This window comes from Protopterus annectens, chromosome 7.part0 (genome assembly GCF_019279795.1).
Source record: "Protopterus annectens isolate FY-2018-M chromosome 7.part0, PAN1.0, whole genome shotgun sequence".
In the NCBI taxonomy this organism is placed as follows: Eukaryota; Metazoa; Chordata; order Ceratodontiformes; family Protopteridae; genus Protopterus; species Protopterus annectens.
In genome coordinates, this window is record NC_056739.1 from 893,252,351 (window position 1) to 893,273,440 (window position 21,090).

The following is a 21,090-nucleotide window of genomic DNA, read 5'->3' on the forward strand; positions in this document are numbered from 1 at the left end:
GGAAACTTCACTCCCCTGTCCCCACCACACATACCCTATGGCATTCCTTCCACCTGACCTAACCTTGTATCTCTACATATCTGTTCATAAATACCCCATCTAAGGCCAAAAACGCAGCAGCTGTGGGACCTGATAACATCCCAGGCTGCGTCCTACATAGGCTCTAGCAAGAATTAGCTCTTTTCAATCATAGTTTAAGCACTGGCTTCATCCCAGCTGAATGGAAAACAGCCACCGTTCTCCCCTCCACTGACCCCAGGAGCTATAGACCTATTAGCCTGATTAGCCTTATCTGTAAGGCCATGGAGCGAATCATCATGGACCTTATCAACAAAGATATAGGTAATCTCCAAACACTTGACCCCTACTCAGATTGGATTTGTCAGTGAGATCATGCCTGTTAAACCTGGTGGACTTCTTAGAGACCGTCACCAGTGCCCTGGATGAAGGGACAACTGTGCGCACAACCTACCTGGACTTGGCCAAGGCTTTTGAAACTATCCCCCACTCCAGAAAGGAGAGGCATCCCACAGCCACCTACACAACAGTTGCATTTCATGCAACCGGTAGTGTAGGCTCTGCTAGCTTAGGGCACCATCGAACCAGTCCCCTCAGCTGCAAAAGAAAAAGGATTCTACTCCAGGATCTTCCTGGTCCCTAGGAAAGACTGACCTTGGAGACCCGTACTAGACCTCTCTGAGCTCAGCCTTTTCCTAAAGGTCCCAACCTTCAGAATGTTGACCCTTCCTGCCCTATTCCCACTCCTGATCCCCCAAGGGTTCATGGTAACATTAGATATAAAGGATGCTTATCTCCACATCCCCATAAAACCAACCTACAGGAAATACCTGAGGTTCCTGGTGGGCTCTTCTCACTTACAGTTCTCTGCCTTGTCGTTTGGGCTTTCCACTGCACCCAGAGTCTTCACAAAATGCTTGGCCCCAGTGATTGCGTATTGCAGGACAAAAGGAATACAGATATTCCCGTACCTGGACGACATGTTGATCCAGGCTGTCAGCCAAGAGACCCTCCAGCTGCATATCCACATTGTAGTGGCCCTTCTACAGTCACTGGGATTCCAGCTAAACTTCCCAAAAGTTCATCTCCAGCCAACCCAAGACATTTGTCTTCCTTGGGTGCTGAATACGCTCAGACCTCATGGAAGCTTTCCTACCACTCCTCGAAGTGAACTCATTCACAGAACATCTTCTTCAGTCCAAGTTGACAGCAAGGCAGTTGGTCAAACTATTGGGCTACATGGCAGCCACCATCCTCATGCTACCTTTAGCAAGACTGCATATGAGAAAGTTACAATTGTATCTTCGGTCAGTCTGGACACAGCATTCCCATCCTCTGGAGCACAGGGTGCCCCTCCTCCCTCGCCTGAAAAAGGAAATACAATGGTGGCTGGCACAGGAGAACCACAACCCAGGTCTCCCCCTCCAGCCAGCACAGCCAACACAGGTCATGTACACAGATGCCTCAGACTTAGGCTGAGGAGCAACTCTGGGCCATTGAAGTGTGCAGGGCCTGTGGCCAAAACCTCACAAACTGGAACACATCAATGCTCAAGAAATGAGGGCAATTATTTTGGCTATCCAGGTGTTTCTACCTTTCCTCCAGCAGGGACCACTGAAGATATACACAGAAGATACCACTGTGCTTTGGTATCTCAACAAGCAGGGAGGGACCAGATCTTACCTGCTGTGCAGATTAGTCCTTCTGGTATGGGAATTTGCCACCTCACAGGGAATCACTCTGCAGGCAGCCTACATTCCTTCTCTCCACAACTCCCAGGCAGATTTTTTTGAGCAGAACCATCACAAACAACCACGAATGGATGCTTCACAAAGATGTCATTTTGGATCTGGTCCATAGGTGGGGTGCACCTCAAATAGACCTGTTTGCCTCCTCCATCAACAGGCAACTTCCTGGCTTTTGCACCAGGACACCAGAACCCCAAGCACTGGTGACAGATGCCTTCTCAATCTCCTGGAAGGGGAACTATCTATATGCCCCCCCCCCTTCCCGCTCATTCAGAAAGTCCTACTGAAAATACAGCAGGACACTACAAAAATCTTGTTGGTGACTCCCTAATGGCCCAGACAGCACAGGTTCCCCTTACTTCTACAATTGTCCAAAGGCAATCAACACAAGTTACCCCCCCCCCCAAGTGGACCTTCTCACACAACACAAGGGGTCACTGATCCACCCACAGTGGCAGCTTCTACACCTCACACTGTGGTGGATAGGATTCTGATCCCCTTCAGACACCTCTACAACGAGGACGTGCTCATTGTCCTGCAGAATGCCAGGAAACCAAATACAAGAAAATTCTGCCTTTCTGAGTGGAAAAGATTCACTTTTTGGTGTCATAAAAGAGAGCTGGACCCACTTTCTAGTGAACCCCCTGTAGTCTTGTCTTACCTATCCGAGCTACTGCGGACTGGCTCGGCTTATTCCTCCATCAAAGCTCATCTGTCTACAGTTTCAGCATGTCTTCCTCTGGATCCCCCCTTAGCATTCAGGCTTCCTTCTAAGCTCTTCCTTAAGGGGGTACTTCACCTCAGACCTCCCAGGAAACTATCCCCTCCTCCTTGGGGTCTTAACTATGTGCTTGAAAAGCCTGCGGTCCCTCCTTTTGAGCCAGCAGATAAAGCTTCCCTAAAACATTGCACATGGAAAACTTTTGGCTGAAGTCAGGGATACTAGCAGTACAGAGTATCAGAACAAGCCCTTATGGCTATTCCTCCTTTTCTAGTTTTCCACAAGGATAGGGTCACCCGTAGACCTAACCCATCCTTCATGACGAAGGTGGTGAGTGACCTGTCCCTTAACCAGGCCATACACTTGCCTGTCTTTTTCCCCAATCCACAGGGGGACAGTGAGAGAGAGTACTGCACTCCCTGGATGTGCATCAACAAATCAGGTTTTACCTGCATAAAACCAAGTCCATCAGACAGGCTGACAAACCTCTTGTATCCTTCCACCCCAGAGCCCTGGGGAAGGTAGTGTCCAAGCAAACCATATCTATTTGCATCTCCATGGCCATCACCTTCTGCTACCAGTTCCATGGTAAATCTCTGCAAGGTGCATTTAAAACACATTCCACCAGAGCCATGGCTTCTTATGGAGCCTTCTTTAAGGACCTGGATACCTCTAATATTCTGGAGGCAGCCACTTTGTCTTCTGTTCATACCTTCAACAAACACTACAGACTTGACCAGATCTCTAGATCCAGGGCAAAGTTTGTCAGGGCTATCCTTGATGGATTCATGGAGTCTGCCTCTAGACCACCTCCCCATTCACAGTGAGCTTTGGCACTTACCCATATGTAGAATACTGCAACATTGGAATAGGATATAGAAAAGTTGTGTAAAATCTTGCCATAACCATAAGATGTCATTCTCTTCCATGTTACAGTATTCCTTCCTACCCACCTTCCCCTCCTGTTAGGTTACATTTCCCTATCTGGGTGGCACTGGACTGGCATTGCCCTTATTAAGACTGGCTCCAACTGGGGTTTTCACTTCTGAGGGCTGGTGCGTGCCAACGTCACTTTTATGGCCCACATTTCCTCAGCCACGTCAGATGTCACACGCACCTCAGAGGGACTGAAAAATTTGTATACTGGCCGTACGTACATAAGACAAGAGGAGTAAACCCATATGTAGAATATGGCATCTATGGTTATGGTAAGATTTTACACAACTTTTCTTTCAGGCTTCAGAAACAATGGAGTATTCTTTCAAGGACTTACAAAGAACCAGATATTTCCCTACATTCAACCTTTTTATTGTCTAACGTCTAAGCCCCTTTTTGGCTAGATCCTGGTTTCCGTCGGTCCATTTGGTCGGCTCTATCAAGAGTCTCACTGAATCCAATGTCATGAGGCTTGTGGACCAGCTCCTGGTGCCGTGGGGATTAGCCACTTCCTCGGTTCCCATTACTTCTGGCTCGGGAACCTTACTAATTTCTCACTCCATCCTCCTTCCTCCTCTGACTCCAACTGAGCCTTCAGAGTTTCCGGTTCTGACATTCCTTGTTTCAACTGCATCAGCGGTGGTGAGAGCCTTGTCTCTGATGCCAGTAACTACCCTGAGCTCTTCACATTTTGTCTGAACTAGAAACCTCCCGGGGTCGAAGCTTCATTGTCTGTTCCGGGGAGCATGGTTTGACTCTGACATTGTCGGAACTGTCCATGCTTCTCGGGGCTTCGGCACACACAAGCTCAACTCTCTCTACTGGCTTGGGGGCAGCCGCCTTGGTGCGGGGTGGGACCACGGTTTTGAAGGAGTCTGTTTCGATTCTGAGCTCCGATCCCTATATGGGGGGACCTGCCTTCCAGGCCACGGAGAGGGCCTTGTTCATTTCAGGTTCTCAGTCGATTCCTCTTTCGTTGGAACAGCATCCTGGTCATTCCCCTCACCCGCAACTTCCACCAGTCCCTGACTTAGGACAGCGAGCACAGAAACGCAGGATCCAACTGTGATGGTTATGTCCTCTTCTGATGCCTCCCTGGCCAGTCCCACCAATAAGTTTTCCCGGAAAAGGAAGTGTAAGTGATTCTCATCTTCAACCCCCTGAAGAGTCTTGCATGGTGGGTACTGACTTTGATGAAGGGGAAGGTTCCCCAAAGTCACCCCATGATGATGTCTCGTTTGGTGACATCTTGGAGATCCTTAAACAGATGGGTGGCTGGACTGCCCAGCAACCTTCCTCAGAGGAATTGGTACACATAAAGGCTTTCCATGCCTGGCAGTCTACTGCCTGGATTTCTCCCCCCGCAGATGATCTGATTAACCAAGTAAAATAAAGCACCACAAACTGAAGAACAACAAAAAAGGAGATGAAGACTCTGATTAAGCTGATTGCCCAGCGGGCTTGGAAGATTCCTGACTCCATCAAACCCATTCCCAAGAGATCAGACTATATAGTGTCAGCTCCTGCAGATCAACAACATTGGGCTAAAGGGGTTCCAGTGGGTGCTATGGTGATTGCGGCAGCCACAAAAAAGGAGCTTGCTGATGAAAAGTCCTACTGTCCATCCTCCTAATAAGGAATCTAGGATGATGGATAGATTCGGGAAGCCTGTATATGCTTCATCGACCTTCACACTTGGGTCCTTGAACTTTATGGCACATTTCAGCAGGCTTCAAAGAGATCTGATAAAAGAACCATCAGACACTTTGACAGGATCCATAGCTGAGGGTTTCAAGCTAAAGTAACTTCCCAGCTGGCTACCCTTGACTCAATGTGCAACTAATCCATGAGGCTCATTGCACACACAACTGAAGGGGGTGACTAGGGCAGCGGGTTCCTGTGTAGCAATCGGAAGACATGCCTGGATGCCCTTATGTAAATTTACGGAGCCATTAAAGTCTTCTTTTGTCAGTGCCCCTTTTGACAGAACATCTCTTTTTAGCCCCAAAGTTAGACACCCTTGCCAGATGTGAGAAGGATGGAAAGGTGCTTTCTGCCGTGGGTGTACACTTTCCCACTCCTGAACGGCCCTCTTCTAGGAACCAGAGGAGTGGAAGACTGTGGTTCAAAAAGTTGCAAGGGCCAGAGGAGTGGAAGACGTGGTTCAAAAAGTCACAAGGGCCTTTCCAAGACTCTCATGGTAATGATTCTCCCGGGGCAGAGGGGGGAGTTATAATGGAAGACGCCGTGTTAGAGGCAGAGGTGGCCCACAAAATCAGGGTTCCAGGGATTCCTTCCCTGGTAATTCCTACCAACACTCCTGAATGGAGGCCTGATTGCCTTCCTCTGGAGGCAGTCAGGGGTTGACTTTCCCTGCACCTACCTGCCTGGCTAACAGTAACAATGGACAGTTGGGTGCAGAGGATCATAACCAAATGTTACTATAATTCCTTCTCCAAACAACCCAAATGACCAAGGAGAATCCTGGATGTTCCACCAAGTCACAGGGATGCGGCAGTATTAGAAATTCAAAAACTGCTCGACAAAAAAGCCATCCAAACAGTCTCACCAGACCAAATCGAGTCTGGGGTTTACTCAAGATTCTTTTTAGTGCCAAAGAAAACCAGGGACTGGAGACAAATTTTGGACCTCAGTATCTTGAACAAATCAGTTCAGTGTACCAAATTCTGAATGGTCACAGTTGAGTCTGTCCTCTCGTTCTTAGGGAAGGATGATTGGATGTGCTCAGTAGATCTTCAGGGTGCGTGTTATCACATAAAAATAGACAAACAGGCCAGAAGGTTTCTGCACTTTGGCTAGGAACCAGTCATTTTCAGTTCAGAGCCATTCCCTTCGGTCTCACCACAGCCCCCAAGGTGTTCACCAAATGCATGGTGGTCATTGCAGCTCACTTTGGCTGCAAGGATTCTGAGTGTTTCCATACTTGGACGACAGGCTCTTTACCGCAAACACCAGACATCTACTACTACAAGCTAGGGACTGCGTCCTTCAAACTTGTTCCTCGCTGGGGATTACAGTAACTATGAAAAATCCCTTCTAGAACCAGCACAACACTTGGAGTTTATAGGAGCAGTGTTAAACACAAGCAACTGTATCGCGTGTCTTCCTCAAGAAAGATTTCAAAGGATAAAATCACAAGTCAACCAGATTATTCAAAACAACACAGTGACTGCCAGACTTGGTACTACAGACTCTAGGGTCCATGGAGGCCACCATCACCTTAGTTCCCCTCTCGAGGCTTCACATGCAAATTCTACCAAGCTGTTGGCATTACAATGGTCCTTTCTAGCACAACCAATATTGCATCAAATTCGAGTCACCAATTTATGCAAAAAAGACCCTAGTTGGTGGCTCCATTCCAGCTACATCCTACTTGGCTGTCCCTTTGTCCCTCCTCAACCCTAAGCCGTAGTCACCACTGAAGCATCCCAGATAGGGTGGGCGGGCATTATCTGGGGAATACAGTCTAAGGCACTTTGTCCCAGTTGGGTGCCAATTTACATATCCGTGTTCTAGAGATGAGGCAGTGCTTCTGGCGTTGCAAGCATTCCAAGAAACCCTTCCCTCAGGAACAGTTGCAATACAGACAGACAACATGTCAGTGGTTTGGTATATCAGCAAACAAGGGGGAACCAGATCTTACCCTCTTTGTCAAGAAGCTGTCAAAGTTTGGCAATGGGCAATTTCTGCAGACCACTTTCTAATTGCACTGCAGATTCCGGGCAGCTCCAACGTGATTGCAGACAAATTGAGCAGGAGCATCCTGATGCCTCACGAGTGGTCTCTCAACCTTTTGGTGGCAGAAAGGATATTCCATTGATGGGGCCAACCCTGCTGCGATCTCTTTGCATCCCCTCTGAACAAGTGCAGCAGTTACTTTGCCCTGATACCCCCCCCCCAGGAGTCAGCGAGAGATGCTCTGCTTCACGATTGGTCCCCCGGTCTTCTGTATGCCTTTCCTCCATTTCCCCTCATGCCCCAGTTTCTGAAGAAAGCCATCAGTTCAAAGAACAAGATAATCTTCATTGCCCCATTCTGGCCTCAACAGATATGTTTTCCCTTCCTGTGGCGTCACTTAATTCAGAAACCATGGACACTGGACCCGGTTCCAGACCTACTGTCCCATCCAGAGGGACCCATTCACCTGAATCTTCAAAACCTCAAGCTCCAGTGTGGCTTCTCCAGTTGCAATTATTGCCAGGCATACTAATATCACATCCCCTGTTCAGCGAGTTGTTTGTCTCTCACAAACCTTCAGCTAGACAGATGTACAGTAGTAAGTGACAAAAATTTTCAACATGGACTATTGACAACCATCTCGACCCTTATTCTGTGCCAATTCATAAGGTCTTAGAATTTTTAGCATCACTGTTTGATGCAGGAGCATCCTCCTCAGCTGTAAGGGTTCATCTAGCTGCAATTTCAAATTTCCATAATGGTTTAAATGAAACCTTTTTGAAAGGTGCATTATTGCTGAGACCACCATACAAGGATCCATCCCTTCCTTGGGACTTAAATTTGGTACTACAATCTGTCATTAATCCCCCATTTGAACCATCTGTTCTGTAAGTTGTGAGTTGAAATATTTATCCTGGAAAACCTTATTTTTGATTGCTATTACTGCTGCTAGAAGAGTATCTGAATTACAGGCCTTATCTTGCAAGCCTCCTTTCCTAATTTTTCATAAGGACAGGTGTCTTTGCAAACAAATCCAAGTGGGTCTGACAGCAACATTAATCTGGGTATACAACTTCCAGTATTTTTCCCAATTTTTCAAACAAAGGTGAATATTATCTGCATTTATTGGATGTTCAAAGACAATTACATTTTTATCTTCACAGAACGCAAGAATTCCGAAAATCTGATCAACTATTAGTTTAATTCTTTACTGTTGCTATGGCAAGCCAGTCTCTAAGGTTACTGTAGCTAGATGGATCAAGGACTGCGTAACCGTTTACAATAGAAAGAAAGTGCAGCCACCAGGACCTGTTAAATCTTATTCTACGAGGGCAGTAGCTGCTTCTACAGTTTTCCATGCCAGAGTGTCTGTAGATGACATATGCGCAGCGGCTACTTGGGCATCTCTGCATACCTTTATTAATCATTACAGGTTGGATCTGGTCTCCAGGGGATGAGCCTTTTTTGTTTCGATGGTGCTCAGGAATATTCTTCCATGAGACCTCCCAGGATTTTGGTAGCTGGGGACTCTGTCCCACAGTCAAGGATTAAGTGAAGATTGACAACATCAGGTAAAGAAGTTTTGTCTTAACATAACGTTCCATCTGTGTTGTCTATCTTCGCTTATGCTTGACATCCCCACCATCCTTCCCGGCTACTTGGTGGAGTGGACCTGTCCCTCTGGTCTACATTATTTTTTTATGTGTACAGATATGGTCTCTGAGCTGTTCTTTCTGATCTGTCACTATCTTATGCAAACTCAGTCTGAGGTATCTACAGAGAAGCATTATGGATGGAGCTAAGCATGAGACTTTTTGGAGGGCGCAAGCTGGAATAATGTCAATCTGTTCCAAGAAACGAAACCGGACCCACAGTTAAGGATAAGTGAAGATCGACAACACAGATGGAACGTTATGGTAAGACATAACTTCTTTATTCTCAAACTCTTACTGAAATGACAAGACAGTTTTTATATGTAACTGCTACCTCTAAATTCTTAGAATGTATATGTATAAATGTAACTACTGTTTGCGTATAAATGTAAATAGAAATGTAAGTAGTTTGTGTATAAATGTAAATAGAAATGTAGCTACTCTGTGTTTGACTGGAACGTAGTATAATACCATGTAAGCAAATGGACCTTTTCTTCCCGGACCTCTGCTGAAAATGGTTATTACCCAGTCAGACTTTCCCATTAAACAAAAATAAATAAATAAATAGTAAATCTCCGCTGTAGTATTGTGGTCAACATTACATATCTTTACAAAATATTATAAGCTAGACATCATTTACAAATGCAGGCCTTCTTTTTGGGCTATAATGATTACAAGTATATTCTGTTGGGTGGCTACCCAGGAGATTAGCTAGGGAACTAGGGGCAATGGGTGTTGTTTTAGTGTCTGCTTGAACCAGACACCCTTGGGCATACAGGTTGAACTTGGCTAGGCTTGTAAGGGCTGTTAGAATAGTAACCTCCTATGATCCTATCACTGTGATTTATAAAGGCTTGCTGCAGATGGATCTTTGCAATCAGATTTGGAAGTTTGTGTGTACTGTAGTGGTAGAGCATTAAGGTGATTTCCATCTGTAGTATCCAACCCTTCCTCTAGCACCTTCAAAACTTTGTTTCGTGGCTGCTTTTAGCACTTCAGTTATGTACTACAGAAATGACCTCTGTTGTTTTCTCTTAGTCCAGAAGTAGGAGTTCAACAGAGAGTTGTGCATTCCTTATGGGACAGAGGAGGAGGAGATGGCAGTCTGGGATTGCTTACTTAACACTAGGGGCAGCTGTCAAGTTTATTGCATAGTGACCTCTTTTTTTATAAGTATCCATACCTTTCTTTTTCCATGGAGAGTACTGTCCCAATATTTTGTCCAGTGACTGTCTTCCCTTGACTCTGGCATACGTTTTTCCTCATTGGAAATGCATCCTGTTACTGTTTCACGTTAGAAGAATGCAGAAAAGGGAACCAATCATCAAATGTTCCTGGAAGAAACGCACATTATCAAAACAGACAAGAGTTTGTCGTACACTATTTCCAGTAATAAGCTAAAAATATCTGCACAAGCAGAAAAATATAGATGATGTGCACATAAATATAAAACAACAAAATCTTTTTGTCATCAATGAATTTCTTTTGTAAACTGAGAAGCAAAGCAAAAGCATAGAAATGTCACAAAAAAGAAGAAATAGGTACATTTTGAGGAAGCATTCCTGTTGAATGCAACAAAGATGCCAAATGGATAGAAGAATTAAAAGAAACAGTTAGAAACTCGAATAGACAATATGAAATGGTAGGAAGTAACAGGCAGAGAAATTGAGACAGGATTAAGAAAAGCTCTTAAATGGGAAACCTAAGCTGCAGATACAAGACCTCCCTTCTGTCTAAAAGTATTAATATTAACATCTTTACACAAAAATTTAGCAGTGAATAAAAATGACTTATTTGCACTTCCCAAACATTTGCCAGTCTGGTTAACAGTAGGAGAAAATGTACTCCTCCTCAAGAATGAATCTGCAAGCCATTTTAAGAACTGTACACCTATAACTTGCTCTCCGATTATATGTAAATGATATACTAGAATCGATGCAGACAATTTATAGCCATCAAGAAAAAAAAAATCATTGTGGGGGTAGTAAAAAGAAAATCATTTGGAACAAAGTGTCTTATGTTTTTAAAGCCATAATAGTGAGCTGTAAAAAAAAAAAAAAAAGAAAAATCTTAAGTATGGCATGGGTAGACAAAAAAGCTTTTGGCAGCATCCCGCCCTACATAAGATGTACCCCTCATTGATCAATTACTTTGCAGTGACCGTGTCAGACTGCTTTACAGCTGGGTCATAATAAAGGGCATATTAAATACTGAAAACTGTTTTGTCATCTAGAAATAAAGTCCAAACTGTAAATCAGTTTGCTCTTCATAATCTGACTTTGGTTTGATAGACTGACCCCAAACAGCATTTAATCAGATGGACAAGAAAACAAAAAGAATGCTTCATACTTGTCAAATGATATGTAAAAACAACTGTATACCGAGATTATATATCCCTCTGTCTGAAGTAGTATGGGCCTCCTCTAAATGGACTATATATATAGGCCTGCAGTCATGGTGCTGCTTACATATTTGCTATCATCATCAGATTCAAACATTACAAAAGTTCTAAAGCACGAAGGGAAGAAATCTAAGATGACGTATGTATTTAATTTAGCAGAAGAATTTCATAAAAGTCAGAATGGATGTCAGACTAAAAGTAGACAAGAAGCAGACAGCAACAGAAAGTTCCAAAAAATGAGAGTACTAGAAGGAAACAAAAGAAATCTGGAAATCCCACATATGTTGTGACAAGATTTGACACATGAATGGTTAAGGAGAGGTATATTTAAACCAAATGATGAAAGGCTAATACTGGTGGCCCAAGGTAGTGGACTAAGTATATGTTGGTTTACAAAGTCTGTAGAAAAAGTGGGAGGAACAGGCAAATGAAAATTCTTTAAAACAGAAATGAAAGCAGTTGCCCATCTCATTGCTGGTTGCAAGGCTGAGGATGTTCTTCGTGTTTCACTGTTGCAGTCATTACATTTGGGTAATCCTGCTGGCAGGGTGCCCTCAGTCGGCCTGAATTCCAAAGTCTTGGGTCCTGCATCAGATGTCGTCGCCCCTTCCCTGATGTCAGGTCGTCAGGGGTATAAAAGAAGCAGCCGACGCCATTTTCTTTAGTCTTTCTTGCCGCGTGGTGCCCGAAGCAGAAGCAGTTCGCAAGTGCCGGTCGGCAGATTCCTGAGATTTTCGAGAATTTCAGATCCAAAGTTTTCTATAAAGCTAAGTACCCCATTGGGGAAACTTTTTTCTTGCTCCAGAACTGATGTCAGAAAAAGTTAATAATTGTATTTCTTGTCGGAAGCAAATACCTCATAAGGACTTTCATTCTTGCTGTATTCCTTGCCTAGGCCCTGATCATAATTTTCTGGGTTGTCGGTTTTGTGCTAGATTTAACCAACGCACTATTAAGCGTCTGTATGATTTTGCTTTAAACTACTTTGGAAGCAGTTTTAATTATCCAGAAATGTCGTCGGAAAGCCATCCGACTACCGGAGTTCACAAAAAAAAAAACGCAAAGAAAAAGAAAGACAGCCGAGGCCCAAAACCGACGACGAAGCTTCTCCTAAGCCAGTCACCGGTTCGCTGGTTCTCAGGCGCTTTCGCAGCCCCTGGCGACCGCTACTTTAGAGTCGCAGGCCGCTACCGACTCCCACGTGGAGTCAGCCATACCGCTGGAAATTCAAGGTATTGGAGCCTCGGACGCTAATCCTTCAGATGGGTCCAGAGCCGCTGAGCAGGCATCGGCTTCTAAGGGTGTATTTAGACCCAAACATCTATACTTTAAACTGACTTCAAAGGCAAAGACTAAAGCACCTTCAAAGGCAAAGAAGCAACCTCAAGAGCCACGTGGACAGGCCTCCATGCCCAAAAAACAGATGCTCAAAATGGCCGAAGACTTGATTACCTTGATCAGGGGTTCCCATCCCCCTCCTGATAAGAGGCCTAGGCAAGAGACTGACTGTGAATCTTCAGGTCAGGTTTCCATTTCTTCTGATTCCTCTTCTGATCAGGAATATTCTTTTCCCCTCTATGAAGATTGTGATGCTGAAGAATCCATACCTTCAGCTTCTCCTCCTGAGGACTGTTCTTTTGGGGAAACCTTAAGAGGCTCAGGGATTTCCTGTTACTACCTCAGCACAAAACCACTAGCCATCCCTCCTGTGTTAGACATTGTAGATGATGTGTTTTCGGAGTCTAGTCTTACCCCTGACTCCTTGCCTCCAGCTCCTGTTAAGCCTGACAGATATTACAGGGTTCCTGACTCACATAAATTCCTTTTTAAAAACCCTGCTGCAGACCCAGAAACTATTTCTCAGGGTCCCAAGGGAGTTAAGGCTTCCGCTGCAAAAAACCCTACACCTTCTGACAGGGATTCTAGGGCACTGGATAGATGGGAAAAAAAAGTTTACACATCTGCTACCTTGGCTATAAGGGCCTTAAACTGTCAGTTTCATATGCTCAAATATCAGCAACATGTCATGGCATTGCTTAAACAGAAAATGTTGTTAAACTCTGAATGGGCAGAAAACAAGGAAATGCAGGACATATTGCATGCAGCTGAACAAGCTGGAAAGCATACTTGCAATGTGGTTTTGATTCTTTGAAGCCTCCTGCAGGGCCGCAGTTACAGGTTCTGTAATTAGAAGGCATGCTTGGTTAAAGGAACAAAATCTGCCTGATTATGTTAAAGTTAAATTATTAGATGCACCTTTACAGCATGATTCTTTGTTTGGTGTTAAAGAAAATGGAGGACAAATCTAAATCTATGCAAACGGTTAAAGATTTCTTACAAGTACAGCCACCTAAGTTTAGTAGACACTGGCCTACAAAGAATTGGTCCTTTCCTGTGTCAGACAGACTTCAAAGGGGCAGACCCAGGTGCAAGGTTCATACAGGTCAAAGCAATGGGGTGCTTCTACCTCCAAAAGTGGAGAAGACAAATCACAACCTTACAGGAAACAGTCCCAATGACTTCCCCCTGCCTGCACCAAGCACTTATTTCCTGGCAGCACCCTTAGGGGGAAAATTAGCACTTTTTTCTCAAAATTGGCACATTATAACCCAGGACAAGTGGGTTCTAAATATTGTGTCACAAGGCTGCAAGTTCCATTTCCATACCCTGCCAAAGGCAAACGGCTGGCAAGAGCTGCCAAAAAAATCAATGGGCAGAGGCACAAAAACAAGTCTTATCCCTCATGGACATGAGGGCCATTCAACAAGTGCCAGAGCAAGAGCGGGGACAAGGATTTTACTCAAGACTGTTCTTAGTACCCAGAAAGGACGAGGCCTGGAGGACAATACTGGACCTATCTAGATTCTGAATACATTCCTGGATGTACCAAAATTCAAAATGTTGACTTTGCAGCAGCAACTGCCCATGCTGGGCAAGAGCGCTTGGCTTGTAACTTTAGACCTAAAAGAGGCATACCTGCATGTCCCAATCAGGCAAATATGCAGAAGATACCTCAGATTCAAGGCTGGCTCAATGCATTACCAATTCTCTGCACTGCCCTTTGGCTTATCTACTGTGCCCAGGGTCTTTACAAAGTGCCTGACACCAGTAATTGCATTCTGCAGACAGAAGAATACAAATATATCCTTACTTGGACGACTGTCTAATTCAAGCAGAGAACAAGAACATCCTTCTGCAGCATCTGGCGTTTGTGAAAAAGCTTCTAACATGCCTAGGGTACACAGTCAACGAAAAGAAATCAAAACTAGTATCCTCTCAAGAGATAATATTCCTGGCTGCAAGCTTAAATACAACTGCCCAGATGGCTTATCTCACGCCAGACAAACAAAGGCAACTGACTACCTACTTCAAAATGTTAGCAACAAAGGCCCAGTTATCTGCAAGAAAAATTCTGCAGGCTTTGGGCTTCATGGCATCCTGCATCCTACTAATTCCATATGCAAGACTGCATATGAGGAAACTTCAATGGTACCTAAAAAGTGTTTGGGCTCAACATTGCCACAGCCTGGAAACTATAATACTCTCATTCCCTGCCTGCAACAGGAGTTTCGATGGTGGGCAAAGGCTTGTCATCAAAACACGGGACAGCCATTCACCTTACCCCCAGCCAGGCAAACACTAGCAACAGATGCATCAGATTATGCCTGGGGGGGCCCACATGGCAGGAAGATGCATTCAGGGAACATGGACCTCAAACCAAATGCATCTACATATCAATCAAAAAGAGATGCTAGCTGTTCAAAATGCCTTGACAGCCTTCAAGGACCTACTTCAACCAGGACAACTACTGATACACAGACAACACCACGGTCATGTGGTATACAAACAAGCAGGGAGGCACACATTCTTACCCCTTTGCAGACTAGCCATGACTTTGTGGGACACAGCATTGACTTACCAAGTACATCTGCAGGCAGAATTCCTGCCAGGAAGGAAAAATACTCTGGCAGACTAACTAAGCAGAAACCTCATGGATCCCCACGTGTGGCAGCTGGATCCACAAGTCTTCAGCATGATAACAAGGAAATGGGGATGCCCGGACATAGCTCTATTTGCTTCCCCTCACAACTACCAACTAAAGAGATTCTGCACAAGGATTTATCACAGACAAGCATGGAAAGTGGACGCCCTATCCTTCAGCTGGAAAAACCTATCCGTATATGCCTTTCCCCCTCTGCCTCTCCTCCCCAAGGTACTCCTAAACGTCAGACAGGAGAAGCCAAAGATGATAGTGATTGCACCAGACTGCCCCACCAGCACTGGTACCCAATATTCAGGAGCTTGTCTCAATGCCCAGCTTGGACCCTACCTCAAGTACCGCATCTACTGTCCCAGCAAAACAATCAGATCCTGCACAGCCAGCTCAGGACTTTAATCCTGGCAGCATGGAGGATAATGTAGGCATACTAAACACACCTCTCAGCAAAGCTGTGATGGGTGTCATTTTGGAAGCCAGAAGGCCTAGTACTAGAAAATCTTATGCTGGAAAATGGAAGAGATTCTGTGCTTGGAACCAGGCACATGGAACAGATACAGCTGTGCCAAATATTCCTCAGATTTTACAATACTTAACTGAGATGCTGGACAAAGGCCTCTCTTTCTCATCTATTAAAATTCATGCCTCTGCCATTTCGGCTCATTACAATGCAGAGCCACCAATCTTTTCTCATCCCTTATTAAAACAGTACCTCAGAGGAGCCAAAAATGTAAGGCCTCCAAGGAGACACCAATGCCTGCATGGGACCTCAGCTGTGTCTTGGAAAAACTCACCCTGCCTCCTTTTGGGCCAGCTGTTACTGCTGATATAAAGTTTTTATCTTTGACAACAGCTCTGCTCGTAGCAATAATTTCTGCAAGATGAGTTTCAGAGCTATAGGCAGTCATGGCTGTGGAACCTTTTATCATTTTTTATCCGGACAGGGTCTCCCTAAGGATAAACCCAACATTTATGCCTAAAGTGGTGTCCAGTATGGCTCTTAACCAAACCATTCATCTGCCAACTTTTTATCCAAATCCACAGAACAAGGGGGAAAGAATTCTGCATTCTTTGGACGTGCACAGACAGCTTAGATTCTACTTTGATAGAACCAAAGTTTTCAGAAAAACAGAGCAATTACTAGTGGCATATGCTGCAGGATCACAAGGAAAGGCTATGTCAAAGCAGACTATTTCAAAATGGATAGGCCACTGCATTCGTTTCTGCTACTTATACCATGGCAAGCCAGTGCCTAAGGGCATTAGGCCACATTCCACCAGAGCTGCAGCCACTTCAGCAGCCTTTCTCAGGGGAGTACCAACCAAGGACATTTTAGAAGCAGCAACTTTGAGTTCAGTGCACACCTTTACAAAGCACTATCATCTGCCACTCTACTCTAAATCCTGGGCAGGCTTTGCCACTGCAGTTCTGCAGGGTCTCATAGCTGCTCCTAATGCTGTTTAGCTCCAACCTCCCAACCATAGCTTTGGGAATCTACCCAAATGTAATGACTGCAACAGTGAAACACGAAGAACATAGTACAGTTGTGTACACTTACCATAAATGTAGCTGTTAGAGTGTACTCACTGTTGCAGTCCAGGTTACCCACCCGCCATCCCCCCTTTTCTTCTGATGGAGCCTATCTTTCCTTCTCTGATTTATACAATCTATGTGGTGTATTTGCTTGTGGATGAAGGTAAAGTTTATATTGCTGCATGTTATTTTATATATAGATATAAAGTTTGACTACCCTTTTTGGGGGCACCTGACATCTGGGGCAAGAAAAACTAAAGAAAATGGCGTTGGCTGCTTCTTTTATACCCCTGATGACCTGACGTCAGGGAAGGGGCGACGACAGCTGACGCAGGACCCAAGACTTTGGAATTCAGGCCGACTGAGGGCAACCTGCCAGCCGGATTACCCAAATGTAATGACTGCAACAATGAATACACTCGAACATCTACATTTATGGTAAATGTACACAACTGTACTTTCTGTATACTAAAAGGCACAGTAATGTGGTAAGATTGTTGCACTTAGAATTGTGCAAACACTACAATATACAAGCAGCTGAGAATTATTGGAAACGTGAACCACAAAGCACTGTTAACAGTGATGAAGTGAAGCTCACATGGAATCACCTAATACCAACAGTTTAGAAAAATGCAAGATAACCAGATATAGTAGTCCAAGAAAAAAGGACAAAAGTATCATTAATAATTTGAAATGGCTATACCTAGCAATTATTGTCTCTTACATACTGAGAGAGGCAAGGTCATAATATCTCTGGATTTGCAAGCAGAAACTAGAGAAATGTGGAACAGGAAATCCAGACAATTCCAATAATAGGTGCAGCAGGACTAATAAAAATAAAATTTCAAGCATTCTCAAGTATCACCAGAAACAACTAGTCAGGATACACCACGAGACACCTTCTCAGAGTAAAAACTTTATTCCAATGGATAAAAATAGATGAATAAGCGCTTTCGCTTGCTGCTGGCTGCTGATATCTGAAGAAGCTTGCCAGCAGCAAGCGAAAGCGCTTATTCATCTATTTTTATCCATTGGAATAAAGTTTTTACTCTGAGAAGGTGTCTCGTGGTGTATCCTGACTAGTTGTTTCTGGTGATTTTGCTGATTTCATTTGCTACAGGATACTTTAGGGAGTAGTGCGGCAATTATTTCATTTTTTGCATTCTCAAGTATGTTAGCAGTACATGAACTGCAGAAGGAAGCGATTCTGGGTGCACTGCAGGTTTTGAGAAGGGCACTGTTGGCAAACATCAAAGCCTGAAGCAATACTAATTTCATAAACTTTAATCATACTATGGCTTAGGAATGTAGTCCATTCCTGTTGTAGTGCTAGAAACCCATAACATTTGGTGAAATTTAAAAGGGTACCTCAGGTGTACTGTCTGTGTGAGTGGCATGCTTATTAGTACAGTCAAAAATGGAGACTGAAGAATGCAGGATTACAAGTGCTGTAATGTGGTTTCACCTCAGCCTTCAGGGTATTCTTCAAATGTATGTCCATGTTGGTGGTCTGAGTCTGCAGGGAACCAGGGTTTTACTGTAGCCAGATGACTCTCCCTCGCTGTAACTTTTCAAAATCATCTACTTCAGGCAAAGGGAGTCCCTGTGCTCTGTGTTTTAGTACCTGGGTATTACTTTGTATGACCAAGACCCATCTCCAACTTTTTCAACAGTTAGTGTTCATAGGCTGCAAGTTGGTCACTCTGATCTGCAAGGCCCCCTTCCCCAGAACAGGGTTCAGGTTTTATTCCCCAAAGTGGCTGTTTTTGTAATTGGATTTTTTTTATGGAGTCATCTCTTCAGTGTCGAAAGGTGCTGGCCATTGTCACAATGGTCATGCCTGTGGTTCCCCTGGACCATTACCCTATGAGAGTTCTTTAGTGGACTCTTTGGGTTTAGTAGTGCCAGGCAGCAGACTCCATGGTGCACAAGATGTAGTGAGCAGATTCGGGGAGATAGCATCTGTCATGGTAGTTGGATCAGTCTCTTCCATTACCCCCAACTCATTTGATAGACAGCAAGGATGTGTCTGCCTTGGGGTGGGGTTGGGGGGAGGTGTTGCAATGGAGACAGTCCAAGGAGTGGAGTCACCTGAAGAACTTTACTTTTGCATAAACATACTGGAGGCCTTGTAGGAGTCTCTGCCTTTGATAGTTCTGTACTTTCAGGTGGGACAGTATGTCTGTTGGGGATTTATGAAAATAAGGGGGCACCCAATCTTAAATGCTTTGCTGGTTGGGTATGTTAATTTGTGTGTGGACCATGGCTGTGAGGCTATTTTTGGTAGCAGTCCACATTCTGGTACAAGGCCAATTCATTGGTGGGCAGACCGAGTGGATGCATACTTGTGCCATACCAGTAGTTTTTCAGTTCTTTCATGTCAAAACAAATTTTCCCGATGTGGAGGGGCCATATTGTGACTTCTTTGTATCCCCAGCCAACACCAGGGATTTCTTCCTCCTACATCCCTTCATTGAGAAGGCTTCCAAGGGATGCCCTTACCTATCTGTAGCCAGTGGAGCTCCTCAGTGCTTTTCTGTCATTTCTTCTAATGGTCCTCTTCATCCAGAAGACAAGGCTGTTCAAGGCTAAGGATACACTCCTAATGCCTTATTGGACCTGGTCAGTTTGGTTCCCCTTCTGCTGCCTGATGTGCTGGAGAAATCATTGTGAGATTAAACAAAACATTGTTGTCCTATCCATTGTGTGGGTCTCGGTTGGCCATTACTGACTATAACCCACAACTGGAAAGGCCGCAGAAATACCTCACAAAGAGGATTACCTCTGTGGCTGTGCTTGACAGGGACACAGGAAAATAATTTTGGGTGGCAAAAGCCAGGGTACCGTTTGGCTAGGCTTATGTAGGCCCTAGGGCCAGTAGCCTAGTACCTACCTGTGATCCTGTAATTGCTCAACATAGCCATTCTAAATCTTATAAATACATTGTTACTTCATGTTATAGAACTGTATAATTGTCACTGAATGTACTTGTATAAAGTGTTGTTACCAAACCTATTTGTAAACTCTGCTGTAAGAATTGTATGCATTCAAGGAATTTTCTAGAACATTTCTTCCCAGGCCTCCACTGAATATGGGCAGTGCCTAGTCAGATTTTCCCAGTCAACAAAAACAAATTTCTGCACTGTGCCCTGCAGTGTGGTTTCTTCACTTTTACCAATTGCTCACAATCCTTCCTTTTTGTAGATGTGGTTTTCATTATATTTTCTCCCAAAGCCTAATACAAAACAGGGACAATTGTGCTTGTTTTTTTCCTTCATTTAGGATGACTCCAAAGGATTGCATCCCTTTTTCTGCTCCTGTCTTGATTGTGTTTGACTTATCTTACTAGCACCTTTATTCAGGTTTAAGTTTGTTCTCTGCCAAAGACCATTTTGCCATAATTTTCAAATTTCCATAAGGGCTAAGACTGGCTTCATTGAGAGTGTCTGAGACTTTCTTGAAAGATGCTTTCCACCTAAGGCATTTGTTATGTGAGGCATTTTCTCCTTTGTACCTTTATTTGTGTTGAAATTCAACCAAGCTCCTTTGGAATCAGTAACTTCAACATAGCTTTGTTTGTTTCTTGTAAGACTTATTTTTGAACTCTACGTCCTGTCTGCTGCACTTCTTACCTACTCTTCCAACGAGAGTAACCCTTCATTTTATGGTAAAGGTTGATACAGAATTCTGTCTCTGCCATTTTTGAGTTTTTTTTCACCGTATAGCAGTAATGGAGAGCATCTTTTATGTTTAGAGGCAGTCCTGTTTCTGTTTATCCAGGGCTAAGTCTGTCAGGAAGGATTTGCGTTGTTTTGTTTCTTTACCAGGTTTTTAGGCAAAAAAATTTCAAAGTCATAGTTTCAGAAGGCTTTTCCTCTTCACCCATTTCTGCTGCATCACAACAAGCAACTGTTTGGACTGTCTTAGATTTGCATTACCAGTGCTGTGGTCTCCTCTTCTACCTTCAGGAATGGCACGGTGGATGATATCTGTGTGACTAGTAAAACACCTTTGAGTCACTATAAACTGGATTTGACCTCCAGATCAGTATCTTTTGGAGCATAGAGGTTATTGGGGACAGCCCCATTCTTATCAGATATGAAGGTTATGTACTTACTAAAATAGTAAGTATATATTAATGGGTCCATTCTCAGTGACAACCTATCACACCATTCCCGACTAAATGTTGTAACTTTTGTTTTGTGTTTCTTTTGTTTAGTTTTTGTGCAGCTACCTCCGATCTGGAGAAGAGCTTGCACAATGGAATAGGAGTGCTGAGCAGCCTTAATCCTTAATGTTACAGAGAATGGTCTTACTGCTATAAATCTGTTGTGGTAAGTACATAACTTTACTTTTTGGGGATTGTTAAAATGAAAGGTTACACC

General features: G+C 44.1%; 1 protein-coding gene across 1 annotated transcript in view; it reads left to right on the forward strand.

Annotated features, from left to right (window-relative positions):
• The window catches only part of RRP9 (ribosomal RNA processing 9, U3 small nucleolar RNA binding protein), a gene marked incomplete in the record, with an annotated part of 550,676 nt that overhangs the window by 414,405 nt on the left and 115,181 nt on the right, over positions 1-21,090 (forward strand).